The sequence below is a fragment of the Argiope bruennichi genome, chromosome X1 (genome assembly GCF_947563725.1).
Source record: "Argiope bruennichi chromosome X1, qqArgBrue1.1, whole genome shotgun sequence".
Taxonomy (NCBI): domain Eukaryota; kingdom Metazoa; phylum Arthropoda; class Arachnida; order Araneae; family Araneidae; genus Argiope; species Argiope bruennichi.
The window spans coordinates 23,417,585-23,437,198 of record NC_079162.1 but is presented as its reverse complement, the minus strand read 5'-3'; the positions used below and the strand labels follow the sequence as shown (position 1 = coordinate 23,437,198).

Genomic DNA, 19,614 nt, shown 5'->3' with positions numbered 1-19,614 from the left:
AATAGTCTGGAATTTGTCTAAAAATGAGTTAATGTGGATTCATCTCACCTGGAATTCTCATATGTAAAACATTTTGTCCAAAATTCTTTATTAAGAATCAATCTCCTTTTTTTTTTTTTTTTCGCGGATTGAGTTAGAATTTCAATTATTTTAAGTCTAAGATTAATTATTTGAAAACCGGATATTTGCATATATTTATAATATATAAACTTCACAAATTTTTTCAGTCAAACGACATCGTTTAACGCAATTGCGAACTTCTGTTATGCAAACAATTATATTGTATTCGGATAGATATTTTTCTATCAAAATGCAATATATTTCCTTCATTTGCAATAAAAAGTGCGTCTTCGAATCAGACACGCATAATTGTTTAATTACTTAGCATAATGCGCCATATACTGGTGATATAGTATACATATCTAGTACATAGGCTGTAAAATGACGCATTATGGAATTTATAAATTTAACCATTTCAAGAAATTATTTTCTAATATGGAAAAATATTTTCCCTTCAAAAAACAATGGAAAAACCCTTTTCCAAGTTTTTGTTTGAAACTACTTTGATGCTAATTTATTTTTAAAATATGTTTTTATTTCAAGTTATTTTTAAATTTGAATATAGTTTGTTTGCTTCTAAAGTATATGGAACATTTTAGGGCATATATCAACTAGTATTTCACTCCATAAATAGCTAAAACCTAATTAAAAATAAAAAATATATAAATTACTCAGTTTTTTTTACTGTCAAGGATGGAAAAAATAACAGATCAATTTTAATTAGTAAATATTACGGAATGAAATTTATTCAAGAATTTTTTTATTATTATTTCGACCTGTTTAAATAAATTTAATTTTTGAAAGCCTACATATTAATATATATAGCGCAAAATAATGGCGGTTTAAAGTGAATAGTTAAAACAACCAATAAGTGAAGGGCATGTTGTAAAATTCTGATTTCTTTATTTATGATGTTTGATATATATAAAATATTTGATTAATTACATACCTTTTTTTATTTCGAATAAAATTTAGATGAAATATCCAATAAACAGAAAAACTCGTTTAATGAAAAATATGATTATTGAAAACCATTTTTAAATCCCTAAGAAACATTAAGAATGTATTAAGATGTATTTTGATGCAAATGTACATTGTACTTTGCGCGTACATCTCCATTTCCAAAAATAAACACGGATGCACTTTTCTTTATTTTACTTGTACATTTCAGGGAAATAGAATGTATAATTCTCTTTGATGTTTTCTAAATTGCGAGTTAGATTTTCTTTGTAATATGAATTCTTTTATTTCATCTTTTTGGTTTATAAAAAAGTTGTCTTTAATATTTGATTCATTGTGAATTCTTGTTTTAAAAAATGATAATCCTATTTAATTACTCGAACAATAAGAAAGAGGTTTGCACTGAATAATGTGGTTTATAAATATTACTCTTCGCCTAATTCAATATTTACTTATTTTTTTAGTTTGATGCATTATGTACAAGATTTGTGCTTATATTTTTCACGTTCAAAATAATCATCTCTTTTTTTCTAAAATGGAAAAATTCATAAATAATGGAGTAAAATTCAAAATATTTATGAAGGTGCTTATATGCCTGCGCTGTTATCGAAGCAAGTGTAAAAAGAAAAATATATATATATATATATTTGAATGCAATTTCTGGTTTTAACTGTATATAAGCAGAACATTTAAATTATATAATTTCTTAATACTAAGTAGTGCACTTTTGAAAAGCTCATTAACCCACTATTAAAAAAGGCAAAATATTACACGAATGAAATTAGTTTTGCTAAAATTAAATTTCAAAAAGAAAAATTATAATGAAATAAATAAAAAAAATTATGACCAAAATTTAACATTAAACGGAAATTTCTATTAAAAAATGTTAAAACTATTCAAAATAATAATAATAACTACTTATGCAATTAAATATATATTTTATACATTTTAATAAATAAAATATACATTATAATAAATAAAATTGACATTGTTTTAGAAAAATTTAGTTTTCTTGGATTTTCCCATGTAATCGATATATTCATAACTATTTACAACGAAAAATATCGATAAGAAATTATTTTAAATAAATTCGCGCTTTTTCATTTAACTAAGAATTATATTCCGAGTTTAGCACAATTATGCTTTTAAAATGAAAGTAACTTTTTTAGAAGATAACTTAAGGCTATATTTTATAATTCAATTCTTGTATCATCATTGAAAATAAATAAAATATTGAATTTATTAAGCATAATAAAAATTAAAAACTCTTGGTGAAAAGAATATTAGTTTATTCAGGTTCTGAAATTGTAATAGCATAAGTCAATTGAATATTGAAGCATTTCTTGAACTAACCAAACTGAGGTTGCTGGGAAAAGGTATTGAAATCTAGTAAAGTTTGACAATGCTTGTTATATTCGAATTCATAAAAATATAAAAAATAAATCTATTAAATTATTTGACGTAAAAAGTTATTTTTGAAACTTGTTGAATAACTTTTTTTCAAATGAATTTCATTTTACATGTTGACTTTAATGTGACAATTTTTATCTTAATTGCAACAAAAATTGTTGAATAAAATTGGGGAACTCTTTCTTTTATTCTCACAAAAAATGACTAGTATGAATATAAAACCAATATATTTTATTACAAATTGTACGATATATTATACATAAAAATAAATTTGAAGAAACGAGAATGATTTAAGTTAGAATTAAAAATGAAAAGTGTTAGCTTAAAAGTACATAAATAAATGAACGTAGAAGTGAGGGAATATAAACATTTTGGAGATCTGGTAATTGAGTTTCCACTAAACGGTTTTCTGAAATACTTGTACTTCTGTGTTGGCTGTTAGAGCTGAAACCCGATATCTGGCACAATTGTCCCTTAATGTCGCGCAGTTATTGCCAAATATCGGCCTTAGCGAATGGTTGTGACTTTAGGCTGACCAGTATTGGTCGTCAGTTAACATTTCCCGCAATTTGCTGCAGTCTCGAGATCACACACTGAAGCACATTCAATATTCGACATATTTTGATATATGATCGTCCGAATTTGAGTATTTCGGCGATTGTTCCTTTCGTAAATACTTTCAGTCATCGTTTTTGTGCCATAATTCGTTCCGTTTAATCGTTAACAAAGTTCCTTCCCACCTGAAAATCAGTCTGCGCTGCTTATGCCGAGTACGTCGGTTTATCCGCCTTTCGAGGTGCCCAGGTGTTTTGCGCAAGAAGACGTCAACTTAAATGTGGTGTATGAAAACACATTTTCACCTTCAATTGATTCTCTACAAATTATTTCTAACAAATTCACCATTATTTATTCACAGTTTTCGTATTATGCATAACGACACCAAATTATGTATGTGTGTATGTTCCACTCCTCCTGTAAATAATTGACCGGAACTCGACTAAAATATGCGTGCATTATTTAAGAAAAGAGAAAAAATGCTTTTAACTTTTCAAAATACAGAAATTAATTAAATGTGCAGTTAATTAGAAATTAACCAAAATGTTATCCTTTTTCTTTAAGAGCTTTCGTAGAAAGTTTTCTAGAAAAAAAATATTTTTACACAATTTTAAAATTTAAAATTTCAGCCTTTCATCAATACTGATTTAATATTTGTGCAACTATTCCTCCAATCGTTATTAGTTTCTTTAATAAAATTTTCTGAAGAAAATTTTCACATAACGAAATATATAGGTGCGCCTTTGTTAGGCAACGGTAAAACTGATTTATTCTACAGCTATTTTTTAACCCCATTTTTATTTTATTCATTTCTTTTGACTAGATTTTTAATCGCATTAAATTAGTTATCTGACAAGTAATTAGTTTTTTGTCTGAAAAGCAATCATAAGTCAATCACTCAGATGAAGGAAAGAAAAGTAAAGCTTTTGCCAGCAAATGAAACAGATGTTCAGCAACTATTGCAGCTTCAGTTTATGGGAAATTAACCAAAATTTTGCCTTTTTATCCGTAATAACTTTGGAGAAAAGTATTACAGAAAAAAATATACGTTTGAATTTTAAAAGGTTATTATTATAGCATCTTCAGTTATCATTATTTTTTTAAATATAGCGTTGACAATTCTGAAGTAATGAAATTTATAGGTACTCCTTTACTATACAACGTTAAGAATTTTAACTACTGTACCACTATTCTTTTAAATTTCTCTTTTATTTAATACCTATCCGTTGATAATGTTTTATGTCCAAATGTAGTGATTTAACGTAGTTAAAAAATACATAAGTGCATTGCTTAAATTAAAACGTAAGGAAGTAAATCTTTTATGAGAAAATGATTTTTTTTTCATTGCGCGACTCATGCAAATTATGCGCGAAGAGCTGCTGCTAGAGCACATGAGTAAAATTTTAAGAGAAAAAATAAAAAGCAAACGATTTATAATTTGCATCAAGCAACTGATTGCTTTATTTTAATTTAATGGTTGTTTTATCTATGAAAAATTAAGTATTTAATTAATTGTCCTAAATTGTTCTTTAAACCTTTATAAATTTTAAAATCAGTGAAAAAATGGGCATTATTTTATAACAAATACTGCTATGGATAAAATCAGCTATCGATAATTTTTAAAATAGTCTTTTTCAATTGATATTATAATTTTAATTAAAAAGACATTTCAGAGACAATAAAAAGATTTTGAATAATATATACAAAAGTCATTTTTATGTTTAAGAAGTACACATGAAAGGGTTTAAACTCCATGCAGCGCTAGTTGATAATCCAGTTGAATGATAAATCGAAATTTTTAACATTTTTTGCATTTGTTCTGATATCGTGTTTACGCTGTATTTCGAAATTATAATTATTTATGTAAATGACTATTTTTTTATGCAAAAAGGAAATTCTTGCATTGCACATTCACAAGTTCTGAAGGTTGAAATATATAATAAAGTAAATGTAATGCTTTTTTTCACAGTCATAATTAGTAGAAATTGTAACGGTAATATGCTTTATGTGTTATGAAGGTATTTAGAAAAGCAATAATTTTTATTATAAATTATTAAACTATCAGAAATATTTTTTTCTAATTTTCATAGTATTAATTTGCATAAGTCAACAGTGACGTATTAAGCAATAAAAATGCACGTTCTTTCTATAAAAATTTACTTTCTTAATTATGAAAAATTAACACCTGCATACAATTTTGCATATGAAATTGTCCAACATCACAAAATATTTTTGCAGTTTTAAAGATGGTCTTATGTATGATAGAGTTTTTACGATTGTCTAGATGCATTTTTTCAAAGACAAATTTCTATTGAATGTACTATCAAGATATTGTCAATAACAGGAACTTAAAAAAAACCCATAAATTTGTATTATTAACACTTAATTTCCTAACTACATAGAGTCTGCAAGAGTGACTAAAAATTTACTCTCTAACTAAATCATGCTGCTCTAAAAATATTGATAACAAATGTTATTAACAATGTTTATAAATTGCAACAAAACAATGGTTTGTATTAAAAATTTGTCATGAATTTTAATAGAATAATAAACTTTTTCGCGTTATAGACTACATTTTTTAATTTTTACAAGATTTCTTAATTTTTAAATAAGATTTGAAATTTTCTTGAAATTTCTTGAAATGAATCATTTGCATGTGCAATATAAAACAAAAATTACAAAACAGAACAATTTCAGAAAGAGTTAATTATTTTATTCTCTCCTGTGCACGTGAATTACGATTACTACTGCATAATTTTATTCACTACTGCACACCTACAGCTGAAAACATTTGGCGTTATTGGAATTTATCGATTTATCTCTGATGTCGAAATAATGAGCTCGAAGAATAAAGGCTTATTTCAAACATTTGGCAGGCACGTCAAACCTCCACTTATTTTTCAAGATCGCTCATACACCTTTCCTTCGTTGATAACTAGGTGCCAAATGCGTGGCAATACAACATGGAGACGTTCCAGGTTTTCTTGCTTTAAATACGTACATTTTCGTTCACAAGAATTCTACTTCAAAGAACAGCTGCTTCATAAAAAGAAAGATATTTAAAAAGCTATGCTGATGGCAAATCTTTTTTGCTGAACTCAGCAATTTAATTGGACATCATATTCGAAAGGGTTCAGGAGCCATTTCTGGCTGGGAGAGAGCATGAATAATGTGAAGGAGATTCCGTTCGGTAGGACTGATTTCTATAAATTATGTAATATTATAATGGCTACTTCGGTTGACATCCAAATTTGAAACTGTAGAAGAGATTTTTGGGGATAGACGTCATAATTTTAATTCATAATTAGATTATTATGACACCCGAGATAGTAGGCTCTTCCTAAATTACACTCTGGAACGGATTTGACGTGAACCAAACCCATGCGCACGTCGGATACTTAGTGGTAAAATTGTACTTTCTAGGCTCTAGCCTCAACAACTTGATTATGCTACTGGGCTACTTTGGCCATATTATATCACTGCATAATATTTGCGTAGTATTTAAAAAGAAAATTATGTTTGAATATCACTATAGTTTACAAATGAATTATTGTTTTCAACTATCCTCTGTTAAACTTTCGATTTAATTAAAAGTTTAGGGTGTGGTAGGGTGTTTGTACGGAAGAAAATATAATGAAGGATAATCACAATTCTTATTGGGCGGTGGGATATCTTTTTCTTGGCTAACGCTATCTGTATAGTTATATATTCTCAATATACTATTTTAATAATTTTAGAATAAGATTATAGGGTAATTTTCAATTCAATAAAATTTTGATTCCATAGGAGTGTCTCCACCTGGTTGTGAATTTGAGAATATCATGACTTCAGAATTCCATGTTTATAATAATTAAATTAAAGAGAAAAAAAAATAGAAAATAATTTAAATATCCCTTAAACAGGCCGAAAAACCTTTTTAAAAATAAATTTTTATACAGTCATATTTTAATCAATAATTTCAAATGAAGTCACAATTTTTAATGAATTATTTTAAATTTGTTTTAGATAACATTTTCCCTTCTTTCTCTCATCTATTTTCAAGAACAGCTATTAAAAAGTCTTATGAAATAACCAATTTATGATCACTAAATGCACATCCAATTATCACAGTAATTAATGCTGGCTGGTTGGGAGTGGTCATATTTTTGCAAGTTGCGCCAAAATTTATGCTGAATCCATTGTGCATGTTGCAGAAAAGAAAATTGGAATACTGATTACATTCAAATTTCAGAGGGAATATACAATTATGATGGTTACGCGGCTTTTCATGAATTATTTCTTTGAAAAAAGTCAATCCAGATATTTAATAAAAACTCCACACCGAGGGTTATTTTTGTGAAGATAATAAAAAAAAAAATCGATATACTGGATAAATGAATTCATTAATCTAAAATTCTATTGTTCATGAATCAAAAAATTAAGAGCTTGATCAATTGCTTGTAATTGCTCAATATCGTTATCCAATTCACCCATTCTTTGACCTCGTTATGAAGAATGCGCAATTTATCACAGAAACGCTTATCAAATAATAATAGAAATGCTACTATTGTATCATGTCCAGTTTGTGCTTTTTCCGACATCTACTCAAATTAAATTTGCATAATGTTTTCACTTATGTGAAAAATTAAATCTGAGATAAAAAATTATCTAATTATCAGCCTACCTTTAAAATGTCTTCTGTTAAACCCCCGTTGTGATGGAAAATATTTTATTAGTAAGCTTCATTTAATCAATTGTCCACATTTTCTCTTTAGAGTACATCTCTGGAATTTGGAAACAAAAATTATTTTCTAACCGGAATTTCAAATTTTATTTCCCTTTTTCTTTCTTAGAGTAGCGTAATATTTTCTTTGGGAGTCTTTAAAATGTAAATTAGGTAATTAATTATCATTAAAACTTTTAAAAATAGTACTAGGAAGGCATGGTGTAAAAGAAGATAGTTCCAGGGGAAAAACATTATAAGAAACTATCAAAAATAATTTGTTAATAATTAATTATCATTCTTTATGATATGCTGAAGACTAATAAATTTATGTAAGTGTAACGTAAATGTAAGAATATTTACAATATGACAAAATCGAAATTGAAATTTCACATAATAAATTATGCCCTGTAATAATTTAATATCAGTCAACATAGGTTGTAGGGATATTCGATCACTTGTAATAATTATTATTACATTTCATCAAAATTCATGAAAAATATATTCAACGAGGCAATGAAATTTATATTAAACTCTTTCAATATGTATTCAGTTTTCATAAGAAATAACAAGTAGAAATCGACATTTAAAAAAAACCTTTTATAAGAATTTTTTTTATATAAATTCACTAGCAGTAGCCCCATAGAATGCTATGATAATTTCGTTAAAATCTCTATATAACTAATAATGAGATCTGAAATATTTTAACGTAGTTATGTCATTGAGAATACTTAAATGTACAAAAGTTCAAAGCTTTAGATCATCTGAAAGTTAACTACAAAACAACTATGAAATCCCATCTTTTGATTTGACAATTCTCCACTTTTCAGACCTGCATGAATCCAAAAAACAGATTTTTGGAATTATGTCTGTCTGTGATCACGATAATTCCAAATTATTTTGAGCTAGTTCGATAAAATTTGATATATGTTCTTTACACGAAATTTCTAGATTTCTATCGAATTTTGAAAAAAATCCATTCAGAGAAAGTCAATAGAAAATAGATAGAGGAATAGAGAAAGAATAGGTTCAAAACAAATAGTTTCATAGATTAAATTCGGCTTACAGATTTAGCATCTAAATTGTAGATCTATATCAAATTTTTTAAAAAAGTCTGTCAAGAGGTTGATCCTCTGTTCGGTCTGTTTCTCGTGTAAACTCGATACTTCAAAAGCTTTGTAATTTAGGTAACAGACATTTGATTCCCAATCTCATCATTAGCAGATCTATTACAAATTTTGAACTTAATCTGCACAAAGGTTAACTGTCTATTGATCTGTACTTTCGAAAGCACGTAAAAGATATAACTCAAATTAGCAAGGACTTATATAAACGAAATTTGTTATGTGATCCTGTGACTACATGTGTAGTTCTGTGTAAAATTTTGATTTTAAAATAGCGAAAAATAGGCGCCCCAAAAATAGAGTTTTGAGTACATGTACGTATATTAATCGTATGTAAGGAATTAATCTCCAGAAAAAAAATCCCCAATTTTACACGACAGATTCAGTAAAAACACTAGATTAACGCTAAAGATATGCATTTCGTAACTATAGTTCGTCAATGCATGGAAGACATTTGCAGCATTGCCCAAGATTCATAATTTTATGCTGGGAGGGGAGCGATAACACCCTTAATAAAGAAAATTTGGGGAGGACTATTGCCGTTGATTTCTTTCTAACATCTAGCATTATATCTTCTGAATTATTCACTGCACGGTGCTAAGAACAGAATTCATGGTAAATTGTCATAATATCTGAATTGAAGACATTTTTATTCTTCTTACAGTCCTTTCAATCGCAGTTTCTTTTTCATTCACAGTTTTGGTTAATCTGTCTCAAAAAAGATTAAAAAATGCTGAGACTAGTGTCTTTCAGTCAGACATTAACACAGTCTTACAATGTTATTTTTCCGAATTCATGCTTCTAAATAGATTATATGCATGTGCAAAGTATCCAAAAAGTGCAGATCTAGTAGTAGTTACGAAGTAGTATGATCCAGTGTCTTAGGCAAGTTCAAATTATTATAAAGGATATTATTACTGTATCATGTTATCGCATATCAAATCAATAATTTCTTCATTGAGCGTCAAATATATATTAATATAACTCCACTATTATTTTTCCATATTTAACCCTTGAGTAAAATGCAGATTATATAATCCTTATTTTCACACCATGAATACATTCAATTTGAATTCTCATTTCCAGATCTTATAAAAACTAAATTTTTACTTCTGTTTTATATTATTTTATATTATTTATATTCTGTTTTATATTTTTTATTATTTACTTCTGTTTGATTATAATTGCCAAACAAAATGTGATAATAAAAATAGTGACCACCCAGGTATCATTTTGATAAAGTCAATATATTTTCTTCAGAGCTGTATAAGTATTAGGAATTTTACATATTAATGCAGGCCTATTTTAAATATATTTATACTGTCTATAAGCAGGTTTGTGATTTCGCATTTGATTAGAATAAGAATTGTTTTTTATTCGCTTATTTTTTGTTTCTTCATTAGAAAATTATGGAAATATAATTTAAACATAATGTTGAATGCACTACAAGACTTTCAGTAGTGAATTTAAAAAACTAGAGGTCCGATTTCAAAGTTTCTGTTATACCTGTTACAAAGTAAATAAAAAAAATTGAAACGAAACGCGTCGATGTTTTGATAAAACGATCGATGCAGGAAGAAATTCTTCATTTCAATGCACTTCCAGGAGGGAAAATAAATATCACCTAAACTTTAAACAGTGAAAAAAAAGAAGACCCTCTATTACGCGATATTATCGTTGAATTCATCGTATCTTACGTTCAAAAAATTCTAGATAAACTCCAGCTTGGATTATTTTAGTTGACTTACACCATTTTATCGCTGTTGACGTCGACAACAACTATTTACAATCTTGCAGTTAAGCAGAAAGGTTTCAGTGTTTTCAGTGTCACTAAAAGGAATCTCACGTCTTCTGGATTAGAGATGAGGGAATAGGATTTTCAAATCCAGTAAATTCAGTTTTCTTTCCTTCTTTCTTTCTTTCTTTTTTTATGTCAAACTGTTTCAAAACGGGCCTTTAAATGAAAAAATATATATACGTTTTTAAAATATTGAGCATTAAATTTTATGAAAATTGTATTTTGAAAGTAGAACTGGATTCTTCTCCATGTTTTGTATCCCGAATTACTCATTATGAGTTTTTATGGAATGCTTAAATATTTCATATAAAATGTTTTACAATATTTTACTTTAATATTATTTCTTTGCTTTGCTTCTTTGCGATTTTTCTATAACTATATAGGAATTAGAAATTTTCTTTAATTAAGAAAGTGCTATATGATTATGAAAATGTTAAGTTGTTATTTAATCCTTTGAGTGCTGACTTTTTATCCGTATAATTATAATAAACTATTTTCCTTTTCTTTCGAGACACATGTCCCGAGTAAAAAGACTATTTAAAAGCTTATTCTCCATTCATAAGTTCCAAAACTCATTAAAGGTACTAAATATTCTTATCCTCATCAGTCGCATTCCACCTTTCAAATTGTATTTATAATTTTTAAATTTTCAAACATTGAGATAATGCTCAATATTTTGTTGAATAAAGTGTCTCTTATTAGCATTCAGAGCGTTAAAATCTCATAAATACTAAGTCGGTGATACATTTGTGTATACTACGCATACTTAATATCTGATTGAATTGCAGGGATACGAAGAGAAATTAAAATTATTAATCCAATTACAGATTAACTCAGCATGCAGATTAAATCAGTATAAATGAAACGAATCTGTCAAAAGGACTCTTCTACTGTACAGGATGTTTATAAATGAAGAGATTGCAGAGCTGTTAATAGAAAAAAAAAAAACAAGGTATCTGCTCATCGAAAATAACTCATCCCATACTCTTTCATCATCTCTGATGTGATCCTTTGAAAACCAGCAGATATGCATGCCTTAAGTTTGTCAACGTAAGTTGGTAGCGGTGGAACAGACATCTACTGTTTGATGTAGTCCCAGAGAAAAATCAAATACTGACATACACGCATACATGCATCCTTTAAAAGCTTCATATCAGGCATGAACAAATTGTGGGATGAGTTATAGTACTGCATCGATATTCCTCGTATTTCTGGAGGAGCTCACATTGCATCTTTATAACTGTACTAAAATATAACTTCCAACTGTTTTTGATTACTGATGAACAGCAAGGCTGTGCTTATTCTGCTTCTTTTTAATAGACTACAAAATTGGAATATTAAATTATAAAATCCTGTGCTGTATTTGAAATGTTTGCTTGTCAAAAGACTGCAATTTTTTACATATAATTTACTTTAATAAAAGCATAATATAAATCTCTCATCTCGTTTGCTTTTGAACAAATGGCAATTTGTCTTTAAATAGGAGACAATCTCTTATAATATTTCGCTTGATATTTTAAGCTTTATGTTCAGTGATTTGTCATGTTGACTTTCAGCTTAAAGTTGTGGATGTCTCATTACGCTCTGTTAAATGATGCGGAAATTATTGAATTAATGAGTGCTAGATGATGCATTAAAAAAGACATTTAAGTATTGAAACATATCACCCATTTTATTTTAAGCAGTTATCTAGTCTTTCACAGTAACTGGTATTCTGTGAAGTGAATTCGACAAAAGCTGTCTTAAAACACTTCTTAGAGTCATTTATTATTCAAAACATCCGACTAAAATATTGCTGGATCGATAAAAGTGTCGATTGATCAGTTATTGATAGACCTGATTGCATGATAACTATGCAAAGAAAGAAGCAGAAATTTTATATTTTATTTTATTTAAAATACAGAAATCTTACCATACAGATTTATCATTGACGGTTTCATCACATTCCATTTCTTCACTGAAGTATCGTACTTCTGCAAATGTCAATAAAGAATGTTTTTGTTTGTCGAAATCTGGAATTTTCCTTGAAATACAGGCACACATTTCTATGACACTAATTCGCTCTGTTTTAACCATTTGGTAATACCAGTTTTCCTAAATCCTATGCAGGTCGATATCTATAGACAAGCAATATTAATACCATCAATGTTGGAAGTGATAAAAAAATCATTATTATAAGCTTGCCCAGAAATGAAATCTCTTTACTTTTTCAAACTTATCAATTTTTATCTCTTTGTTTGTTTATGCTACTTCGCAGCTATACGTCTATATCGTTTATATAACATTGCTTGAAAATGCAAGTGCCGCTGGTAGTAATTTTGGGGCACTTTTTGTATATTTAAAATGATTTCATGAAATTACATTTCGTGAAATTTCATGCATTAAAATTTCATTTTAATTTCATGAAAACTCTTTTTAAGACGTGAAACGCATAGAAGTACATATTATCGAATTTTTAAGCGCTTATTAAGTAAAAAGAAGATATTTTTCTTACACATATTCATCTTCATTTATCATAGATGAGAGACTTGATGAAATTAAATGGTATCTCCCAGAAATTAGGAAATTATTTGAGTTTTGCCTCCAGATATTTCTGACAATCTCTTAACATTCGATGAAAAAAAAACATTATTTGAATAAAATTATATAAAAAAAAATAATTTTAGACTGTAAATAATTTCTTAACCTTTCTCAAAAAAATGCATAAATATTAAACTAGTTGGATACTCACTGATATTACCGTGTTGAAAGAGATTAAATTGGAAGTGAAAAAAAATGTTTTAGCCAAGGCGCAAGTGAAAATGCAAATTGTGCTGCATAAGCTGTACAAAAAGATAATACTGTTTTCTTAACTAATTTATCATAATACATCTGACTTATATATCGCAAAGATGATAAATTCTTTTTCTTAATATCACAATTTAATATTCCATTTATGATCAATTACGTTTCTCTTTGTCTGTCACTTTAAAGTAAACAAACTGTCTGCAAATAGTCAAAATATTTTCAACAAATTTCAGTTTTACCTACTTTGCCATTTTAACTTCATTAGAGATAAGTTGCTCCATATTGATTTTTTTTCCTAGTATCAAATCTCCCCATTTTCGCTTCGACCATATCATAGAGAAAAACGCTTTAAATTGTGAGAATGGGATTTTTTTTTAAATGATTTTGAAATTCGAATATACCTGCAATGCAAATTATGAAAACTTAACCTCAATTTTAATGTAACAACGTTTCATATTAATACCATGCAATGTAGTATTATGACTGAAAACGAAATTTACAAAAATTTTATAGTTTCGTTTAGCTTTATTTAGTTACATTAATGCCCCATTTTGAAGCTGTGAAAGAGTCTGTGCTTCTTAAGTTTAAACTATCATCATATGACGAGAAAGATATTCGAAACAGCGGCCCTCTTTTTTAACAGGTAAGGTAAAATAATCGGTGCAAAATTATACAATCAGAATTATTCCTTTCAAGCTAGAATTCAAAACCACTTGCAAAAATAAGAGTGTATTTTTTTTTTAACTTTTGAATTAAAGAATAAGAATAGAATATTAAAATATTCTAATAAAAATGGTTAATCCAAGACAAATGAAGGAATAAACACTTCATTTTCACGGCTAATAATTTTACTTAAGCGCTTAATTTCTTAGTCTACGACCTGTTTTCCAGCTATTATTTTCAAATAGCAACCACTTTGCCACATCCAAAGAAAAATTGGCGACTAACACCTCTGCCTTTACCTCACCCCATTCCTATTGTTCCTTTGGGTGTCTTTATATAAGACAAACAGCTTGAACTAAAGAAGGAGATTGTGTTAAAACTAAAGTAAGTCACAATACAACGCATATACAAGTTCATTGTTAGGAATTTGGAAGTCATATATAGATACTTAACGCTCATAGCAGAATTAGAATACTGACCTTTTCAAATTTCTTCTTGGGAATTTTCTTTATGACAGGATAAATTGCTGTGAGAAAAATCAAAATACTTTTACTGCAGGGTTTTAAACATGTCTTTCTGAAAATGCCATTGTTGTATTTTATCATGCATTTTTTTCTCAACTCATGTTTCTAAGGATGTTAAATGTTTATAAGGGGGGGAAATTATAATTAATTTTTCACTAACTTCCTTATGCTCTAAAATTATTGGATTCTGATGATTATAAAATAATTATCAGATATATATCAACAATTATTTGTGCTCTTAGTTACCAATCAATATATTAATTTGGTTAAAAACTGGTTAAAAGGAAGCGGGTCAATTTAGAAATTATTTTGAGAAATATTATTTTTTTTTAATTTTTAAGTATAGAAGGACACAATTGTAAATTCCTGTAATTAAAGTAAATCTATAAAAATGCGTGGTAATTAAGACATTGCATACATATCAGTTTCAGCAAACATGGAAGTTTTTTACTACCAGAAACATTGCACTGGTTGCTAATGGATAAGTAGGAATAGGAATAGGAAAGATTGCATCAGGAGTTATTTAAATATATAATAAGTATAAGTAGTAAATCTTTATAGCTCATGAGATTGCAGTCACTTATAATTATAGTTGTCATTTCTCGAGTATATAAACGCTAAAAAAAGTTTCTTTCTGCTTCAGTGTCCTGTGCATTTTCCGTTCTGTAAAAAGATATAATCCTCTTAGATCCAACATCAGAAACATTTAGAAGCATTTAGACTAATAATCTCCTCTTCTGGTCCTATACAGCGATGAAAACCAGAATTCGTAAAAACCTAGTGAGTCAAAAATAAAGGGACAAAATATCGGTCGGATATTCGACGAGTTCCTGCAAGGATGAATCATTTGTTTTTTCTCTAAAATTTCATGTCATACTGGGTATTTTTGATGTACTGATAAAATAACTTGATTGCATTAGACGCATTTTGGTTCACGATGATATGTTAATTGCCAGCTGAAAATCGCACATTCCTCTTTCCTAGATAATTAAGAGTCACATTCTGCCTCCGTATATCTCAGATTATTCCTCAGTTCTATATCATTTCTTATACGTGCTGACTAATTCAAATAGTTATACAGTCTTTTGATGACCTGATGGGAGATTATATTCTCCCCATCAGTATACATTTCCTTATAGTAAAGTGAGGAGTACACATCGTTGCAATCTGAGCCATGAATTGTCTACACAAACAGTCGCCAAACCATTTATTTGGTGAAACTCGTCCGACCATGTTAGAGTTTCAAGCGGATTAGGGCATATCCTTTTGAAGCGAATGCCAATAATGCTTAATGCTCTATTCTCCATACATTGGGAGAGCATTCTCATATTTACTAAATCTATGCAGTGTATTATAAAACAGGGCATTATTGTTAAATAAATCCTCTCTCTCTTCATTAAAATTTTATATAGACTATTTCACAATAATAGGAACTTTTCATAAGTTCTATATGGTATTATTGTTTCTCAGTAAGCCAATTTCGGTAGTAATATTAACCTATATAAATTTAGCATTTTTTTCATTCAGTATGATTTTGTTCATAATAATAGTTAGAAAATAAATTATGGATTAAGATTAAAATTCTCATTTTTGCAATTTTCAAATACATTCACTGCTTAAAAAAAAGAATTGAATATAATATTAAAAATGCATTAATATATAGAATGAATTATATTGCTCTAAAAACCTCTTTTATTTTTCAAGTATTATAAAGGAAACAAGAGTGATGTAACAAAAAATAGTATAAAATTGTTTATTGCTAATTACGTGGACCAAAAATATAAATTTGATAAAACATTGCACTCATTATTTGCTTCGAAAAAATCTTACAATAAGAAACTCAAAACAAACTTAAGCAAATAAATAAAAACAATCTTTTTTTTTGTTGTTGTTCGTTTAATCATTCCAAAAAAGAAAAATTAGCTCTTGAATCGGTATTATGTGCATTCTTCTTTACAGTAACGATAACATTAGGCTATTTTACAATCATTAATTTTGTCTATTAATAGAGGGAAGCGATATAATGCGTTTAAAGAGCATTATTCGAATAACTCTTGAGTATTTATTCGCCTGGAAATTAACGTAGGAAGATGATACTCTTCTGAAAGAAATCCCAAAGGGTATCTTTATGAGAAACCAAATAGGCAGAAAATTTAAATTCTTTATTGTTGCGAAGCAAAACTCAGAAAGATCGATTGAGCGAAAGAATAGATGCTTTACCATCTTTTCATTAACAGAGGATTAAAGGAATAGAGTAGTAGGAAGCTAATTAAATTGGAAACTCTTCTTTGTTGAAAGAGAAAATTATTATATCTTGATGGGTGCTTTTGAATAGAAAATGTATCTAACATTATTTAAAATTGTTAAGATTTTGTTGAAGTAAACATTAAACAATTTAATTTTTTAAAAATCCTGTTTCAAAATGTATAAAGATTAAATAATCTCTAATATTCCATTTTATCATGTATGAATGATCAGTAACAAATTGAATTTCAAAATAACTAAATATTTAATGCTTATGTACGTTTGGCATGTTTTGCGGTCAAATCAAATTGTATGTCCAAATCTAGATAGGGTTTATTATAACAATTTTTATACCTTCATTGAATAGCAATAAAATTAATTTGTTTGTGCTCTAATATATTATTAAAAAATTTACACTGATTTGAATACTTTCAATAAAATTAACCAAAGGAATATATTCTTTTAATATATCGATGATTAATTTCTCATCCGCCCTTTAATTACAGACAATTTACCTCGCAACATAGTCACGTAACTATATTTGTTGAGCTGTATTGAAGTACACCGTCATTTTCCTCCTGCCAATTGCGTAACGAGTAGCAAAAATAAATAAAACGCACCATCCTTGATGTGACTTCATTTCTTCCACATAAATGCAATCAAATTTTCTGAAGATAATTCTGTTCCACAATTTGAATAAAAACCTAAATTTATTAAAAAGTATGATGTAATGAGTATATAACCATAATAATAAACTTTCTCACAGAATCTTGTATTCGTAGAAGATGGAAAAGCAGTGAGCTGACGAGTTCTTTGTTTATTGCTGCTGTAACTTGAAAAAAAAATTATCGTATTTATTAATAAATGAAATTCTAAGAGGTGCTTTTTTTTCAACTTGTTTGTGTATCCCAATCAATCCTTAATTATATGATAAATGTTATCAAACATAATTTATATAAACCTAGGAGAGAGAAAAAAACTATATTATCGATGACATTATATTATATCATAAGGTTTTTAAATTCCTTTCCTGTTTAATTTTTTTGTTTTTTCTTGTTTCATGTTTTATCCGATTAAAAGTTACATTCAATGGCAAGTCAAGTTGATATTATAGAGATAGCTGTTTAAGAATCAGTACACTCAGTTATATAATTCTGAATATGATAGAAATGAATTTAATAATAAATCATATATTGGAAATATTAAATTGTTGTTTTAATAAGAATTTGTCTTTTAAATGAGATTTTCTTAGCTTCATTAAACTTTTTCTATAGACCTAAGACGTGTAGAAAGACATATTACTACATACACATAAATAATAAGCATAAAAATACATCTATACTTATATAAAGCTCAATGTGTGTGTGTGTGTGTTGGCGCTCTACAGGCCAGACCGTTTGACTTTAAGCTACCAAATTTGGTACATGTATGCCTTGGAGGTCGGAAATGTGCACCTGGGGTCCTTTTTTTTGAATTTTTAATTAGAAATTTAATTATTAATTAAAAACTAACTTTTCCGCCAAAAAAAATCTTCATTTCCTCACCGTCGAATGAGTAAGGCTTCAGTTTTTTCCCCACGATAGTGAGGCTAGGCTTAACATATTTTCAACCGATTATTTCAAACGATTCTGTTTATTTTCTAAATGTTTGATGCATTTAAAATTAAACATTGTTAATTAATCGATCTTTCAAATTCATTCTGAAGTACTTTTGAATTAAAATAAATCAGAATAAAGGAAATTAAAATTTTCTAATCTGCGTAGCGTTACCCCAACTGGCGTAGAAAATTCACGCATTTGCTTTACCATAACTGGCGTTGAAAATTTACGCCTGAGCATTGCGTTCTGATTGTTGACAACTATTTTCAACAGATTCGGACTTGATTTAAATTATTTTTAGGTTAGATGTGTGCTTTTGTAATCAAATTGTTATATAAATTTTGTATATGCTTATAGTTCAATGTACATAATTTTTTTAAGTAGTTTTTTTTAACCTGTCTTAGACTGATTATTTTAAACGATTCTGTTTATTTTTTTAGTGTTTGATGCATTTGAAATTAAACACTGTTAATTAATAGATCTGCTCTTGATGAATCTGAGAAAATTTTGTTGAAAAAGTCTTGAGATATTACATAAATTAAGAAAGATATTCTTTAGTGCCCATAAAGTTTAAATGTTCAGTGACTGTTTTCAGTAATCATATTAGAAAAAAATGCTTTGTTTCAGTAAAAAATATTATTATATTAATTGCAGTTTAATCATTTCCACTTTAATTTAAAGCATAAATTCTACGGGAGCTAACAGAAAATTCGAGAGATAATATTACATTATGGCTGAAGGCCTTTATAATATTATGAGGGAATTATATGATTGTCAAAATTTGAAGTTTTAAAATATTTTGGCGAAGAAGCTATTAAAATAGGAGTTACATAAAATATTTAATTATTAAAATTTTAACGAGCATTAAAATTGGCGAAACGGCTGATCGCCAAAGGCGGCTAGTATTCAATATTGAAAATCGTTGATGTTGTCGCTCGCGAATTTCCATTGACAATAAAATAGGATTCTCATTAGCTATAGTTATTGATTTCTATAATTATCATATTATATTATCTTTATCTTTATTTAGAGAGTTCATTCGCTTTAACTATGCTCTCGCTGTAAGAAAGTATTCCACCAACTTTTGAAATGTACTCATATCTAACTAAGAATGCAAAATCTCATCTTGAGTAGAAAGCTTATTTTGAAAACCAAAATTTTCTATAATCAAAGAACTTGAGGGCAAAAG

At 27.9% G+C, this 19,614-nt stretch overlaps 1 protein-coding gene across 4 annotated transcripts in view; it reads left to right on the top strand.

Moving 5' to 3' along the window:
* Positions 1-19,614, top strand: part of LOC129958200 (small conductance calcium-activated potassium channel protein 1-like) — a 603,543-nt gene that overhangs the window by 384,149 nt on the left and 199,780 nt on the right. The window lies entirely within an intron of this gene.